Genomic DNA, 6,000 nt, shown 5'->3' on the forward strand with positions numbered 1-6,000 from the left:
GAGAGTTAGTGGAGGGGACAGCCTATGGCCTGTTGCTCTTGGGATGCTGGGCTCTGACCTCAGTTTGATGGGTCCTCGGCTCTGCATCCTCCCTGCCTTGGTGCCTTTCTCTGCACAGGGTGGAAGTGGGTCTCTGGGCTCCCACCTGCTTTTCCCACCTCCGGTTCTCTTCTTGACCAGGAATTAAGTCTGCATCATCCTGTCGCTCCTGTAGGCACTCACTGTCCCCATGACTGTCTATGCAGGACTTTGCCTTCCTCCCTGCCTGCTCCTCTCCCTCCCTGCTCCCCTTCCTCCTCCTCTCCTAAGGATGCTCCTTTCCCTTCCCACAGGTTGGCCTGACTGGGGAGTGGGGAGCATGGCCAGTGCTGTGAGCATGGCGAGGGGGGTTGGGAGAGGAGCTGTGACTCCCTGGCCCTGCTGCCCAGAGGCTCTGTCCTATGCCTGGATGACACCTGGTGACAGGTCGGCGGGGCCGTGACAGCGAGTGTGTGCCGCAGGCCCAGCCGCACCTTCACACAGGCCTCTGGGACCCCGGCCCACCGCCAAGCGTGTCCCGGGCAGCCGCACAGGGGCGTCTCTCCCCTGGAGGCACGTGCCCAGGTCAGCCTCGGGTGGGCTGTGAAGGCTGGAGGAAGCTAAGTGCCACGGCAGCCTATGCAGTGCCGCCAGTGGAAATGTTCTTTACCTCCTCTGGCTCTGGGCGTCCTCTTTAATGTACAGCCACCAGGACAGAACCAGGAAGGTTTGGTACAGGTCCTGGACGTCATGAGCGAGAGAGTTTACCTCTCTTCCCACTCCTGGCTCTCCCTGGCACTTAGTGTCCTGGTGCTCGTGTGCGGGAGAGGGTTGTTGTGGCCGCCGAGTCATGTGCATTGTAGGTCAAGGACAAGAGAAGTACAGAAGCTCTCGTGCACAATCCCCGAGAGGCGGTGACCAAAGAACCTAAGCATTAACATTTGGCAGCTGCAGAGGGACGGAAGGGCAGGTTTTTTGGGAAAGATCATGAAAATAGCCCACCAAGGAGTGGTGATTCCAAACCCAGCATACACTAAACGCCCATGGACACAATTTCTCTTCTTCTCAGTCAGGAAAGATGAAATGAACAAATCATCCCTGTCGCCAATGTTTCCCTTTCCTTTCTGATTTCTTATCCACCTTCTTCATTCTCCAGAGCGGCAGGTGCAACCCCACGTGCCCAGGGGCCTTCTCCCACTGTTCCCTACCTGAGTACTGTTCGCTGAGTGCTTCCTCCTCACTACTCGAGTCGTGTATGCTCTCCACACGCAAATCTGTAGCAACAGAAAGAGGAACAATCCTGTTATTAGAGGGAGAGACTCACCCATTCATACCACATTAGTTGAAATGTTTACGGGTCATGCAGCATCTGCCTGACCTTTCTGGTATGTTGTCAGATGTTCATAGAGCTGGTGGACACAGAGCCATTCAACAAGCCAGGGATCACATTTAAATCATTATGTTGAAGATACACCTGTGGTCCCAACTCTGCAGCATTACGCACAGTATCCAGGGTATGGAAAATAGCCAAGGATTCACTTACAGATGAATTTCAAGGACAAATTCGTATATCCATACAATATCCAAATTATTTAGCTTTTAGAGGAGGAGGAATGCCTGTCATTGTGGACCCATGAGTGTCATCAGGGACACTAGTGTGAGTGAAAGAAGCCAATCACCAAGAAACCACTACTGTCTGGTTGCATTTACATGAGGAATGTAAAGTAGTCAGAGTCATGGAAGCAGAGAGCAGAAGGGTGGGTGCCAAGAGTTAGGGAGGGGCGATGTGTTGCTGTTCCATGCTTATGGAGATTGAGTCATGCCAGATGGAAGAATCTAGAGACCTGGTGCGAAACCATGCACATCGAGTTGACAATAGTGTGCCATACACTTGGAAATTCATCAAGAGGGTAAATGTGATGTTATGTGTATATATACCACAGGCAAAATCTACGTGATCTAGAGTATGAAGCTAAAAAGGACCGACAGGGTTTGGTGGGTGGGAAAGAGGGGAAGGGTCGCACAGCTAGATGGAGAGGATGACAGAAAGCTGCTCTGTCCAGGCGCCGGCGAAGATGTCTACACAGTGTGACCCCAGCAACTTGGCCACGTCCTTTCTCATCCCCATTCACGAAGGAGCTAATACTATGCTACGTGTGGGCAGTGTGGGCTCAGATAACACTGGTGCTCCTGATCTCGAAACATTGCAGTCAACCTCCAGCAATGGAAACTACGATGTACAGATTAAGGATTTCTAGGACAACCTTCCTTCTTTGACTGGGACAGTTGTTATTGGATAAACAAATGGCATTTTAAAATCGAGCAGTCTATTTGTTCTTGTTTCTTTGAGGAAAATAGGTGTATGAAAATCAGCTCCTCTTAAAATACACGTTTCTCAGAAGATTTATGCTCCAAAAGAAAACGGAAACCCTAATTTGGCTCTGTTTACATTCACGGTGACTTAAAAGAACTACCTTCACTTGTTTACTTGCAAAAGCCTTCAGAATCAAACAAGTCCCTCTTGCACTGGCAGATGGACAGGGAAGTGAGTGGTGATTCTCCCGGCACAATGTTGAGGTTTGAGGTTCTCTTTCCCCACCTTGCGATGCACAGAGCACCCTTCCTTCCTCCTTGGTAGAGGCCCAGGTACCCACAGTGATGCTCAGTCCCTGAAAAGGACCTCATTTCTCCTTTCATCCTACACTTTTTTGCCCACCTCAGAGAGCCACACCTAGGATCAGTGGTGGGCGTGTGGTTTTCCTCGTGAGAATGACAGTTTTATTCTTAGACACCGTATCTGAAGGTAAATGGTAGATGTCAAAGGGGAAAGATGGAGTGAATTGGCCCCCACTCTTCCTGGCCGCTGTTCCTTTCTCAGGTTCCCCCCAGAACTGGGTGTGGCACGAGGCTGCCCCAGAAGCCACCTGCAGGAGGAAGGCGTCTGTCCCGGTACTCAGTGCTTCAGATTGGGGTGGGAAGACTCACTGTGGGGCCTCCAGAGAAGAGCGTTGTGTGTGAGTGAAGTGGCAGGAGTGGGGGACCATGACCATTCATGCCACGCGGCCTGCCATGAGGTGAGAGTCACATGGAGGAACAGGGATTGTCAAACAGGAATCTGTGGTTATCCTCTACCTAGTTGGTGATGAGATTTGTTTTCCAGGTGAATTGATGTGTATTTGCAAGTAAGGAACACATATTTAAATTGCGCATGTTGAAGTATTTTCACGTGCATATACATTCATGATGTGACGGTGATGGGAAATTTCACTGAGAAACTGGGCACCATTAATTGCTGTGTTTAAGGAAAATTACACCTAGGGAAACGCACCACTCGCCAAACTAACACACACACGCGCACACACACACACACACACACACCCTGAGAATCACAGCACTTGGATTCACATGTAGACCCAACTACCAGCCTGCACACAAACCTACACCACCTAAGGGCAGCACAGTAGCTTCCGGGGACAGTGCAATGTGGCCACGGGTCTTTACCCAGAAAATCCCTTTCTATTTCCATACCACCTATACTCACTCCAGCAGGACCTGGAATCAGGGTGGCTCTCAACATTGAGCCTACAATAAAGCCCCACCTTTCCCATTTTCTACCTTGTTCCAAACACGGGTGTGGCTATAGAGTACAGAATACTTACCACTGTCAGGTTCCAGCAGGGCCACCTGCAATTTCAGAGAAGAAAACATTATGAGCATCGAATCATGCCTTGTCCTGTTTGCACAGCTCTTTTGGGATCTTGGTGATGGGAGAAACCCAGGTGGGAAAGGGTGACAGAGGCCAGCGAACCCCAAAACATGAACAGAGCAAACTTAGTCATGGACACAGGCATCAGATCTTCCTACAGGATGCATGTCCCAGGTCCATTTGACCAAATCATTGGCAAGGAGGAATACTGCTATCCATGGAAAAGCTCACTAGCCTGCAGACTGTAACTGATCCTGCTGTTTTTTAAATGTCTTTGGAATCAAGTATCAGTTGGTAATAGACTGTCACTAAACATTCCCCCCACCACGTAAATTGTACTTGCTGAGATTTTTGTATCTGACTTCAATACTTTCTCGAAAGAGAAAAAAAGAATGTTGTATCTCACACAAAGAAAGGCCAGCTTACCACCTTGGTGAAAAATGGGCCCTCTGCCTCTTCGCTCTCCAAGGAAAGGTCATCCATCAGGCCATCCGGGGAAGCTAGGTAGAAACACACAGAAACTGTCAGGACACTGGTGAGGCGGCTCAGGAATTGCTTTGGGAGCTTTGTTTGGCGTGGACATGCGCACAAGAGTATGGCAAGGGTGGTTCATGAGTATGGACTGATCTGCTGCTGGATCAAGAAAGGTCAGGGAGAGGAGCAGGAAAGTAAAGAGAAACACTGCCTCTGAATTTTAGCTACAGGGAATTGAATCAGGGTGAAACCATCAATCTGAAAGAGGGTAAATGCGTGCTATGTTTTACTGACAGAATCCTGTGACCCTACTGACTCTTTGAAGTTCAGCAAAACTGCGCCTGTGTTGTGGACATTTTCAAGACAGATTCTTTGCCAGGATAAACCTACGCTGCTCCTACCCAGATCTCATCTCTTCTAGAAGATTGAAATTCATTTAAAGAACACCGTGTTGCAGGGCTGCATTCTATCCTACCAAAACTACCCTCCAGTTTTATATTTGTTCACTAATCATTTATCATGAGGAAAATCAAAGATATAAACTTTCAACCTACTGACATGCTTGCATTTCAAAATAGCCACCGTCAACGACGCGCTGTTTCTTTCTAGTCTTCCATTTCTGTGCAATGTGTGTGTGTCCTAGAGTCAGTGGGACCCATTCTCTCCAGGAACCCCCATCCCCAGCAAGTGGCAAGTTCATTACAGAGGAGAGGCCTGGTGAGAGCACGGACACTCTCTCACCTGGCCATGCAGGAGATTTGCAGTAAGTTTGGTCGGGCACCAACCTAATGATGAAGCTTTACTGGGAGTCCCCATTTGCCACTTACCCTTCAGCATGTGCTTTGAAGGTGTGAGCATTTTTCAAGGCTAATGATGATTTTTTGATAGACCAAAATGTCTTCCTGATTCTTCTCTGTTTTGGTCATGGATGGGAATTATCCTAACTATGACAGATGTTGGGCCCTTCATTTCTGCCCCATTCGCATCTGAGGAAAGGGAGCCCTAGGCAAACCTCCAGGTGTAGCTGTGGTCAGAGAGGAATGTGGTGTCCTAGGTGGTGTGCACTGTGTGGATGAGGTTTACCTTTGGAAATTTGCCACTTGTATTGATCTGTGTATGTGGGAAATGTCTTCCAGTGAAATACATGCACTTAACATGCCGACATGCACAATCCCATCCCATCGACTCACAGAAACAACCCCCAACCCTCATACACACCAGCCACACCACCTAAATGACCTACTTGCTTCCAGGGACTGTAGAACAGGGTCATAAGTTTCTACAGGACAGTTTTTCTCACTCAACCCCAGCCTCCATTCCCAGCAGGAGCCCAGAATCAGGGAAGCTCTTCAGACCAAAGAGGAGGAGAAAGCCCCACTTTGTTCATCAGCTAGATTTGTCCTCAAGAAGTGACTAATCTTAGAATACATACTTGGACCATTTCCCATTGCCTCCTCCTACAGTTAGAGAAAAGGAAACACTGTGAGGATCACATCATCCTGTGCACACCGTTGGCACACATCTTTTGTTCTCTTGGTGATGTGAGCAAGCTAGATGGGATACATCATTGAGTTTATGACCAAAAAACTAATAAAATCACCTGCAAAAAAGGCTCCACCTTTGAATGTCAGATCTCACAAGTCCATTTTAATCAGCAAATACAAGGTTATTTTCCACAGACAACATTATCTCCTAGAAAATGCTTGCTACCATACATTGTGTAAATAATTGGTGGTGAGGTTTGTTTGTTTTAATGCCCCTCTAAATACGGGCAGTTAGTGGTATAAACTCACAGGAAACTC

This window comes from Eumetopias jubatus, unplaced genomic scaffold (assembly GCF_037043125.1).
Source record: "Eumetopias jubatus isolate StellerSeaLion01/CBP00866 unplaced genomic scaffold, mEumJub1_p1.0 scaffold_16, whole genome shotgun sequence".
NCBI lineage: Eukaryota > Metazoa > Chordata > Mammalia > Carnivora > Otariidae > Eumetopias > Eumetopias jubatus.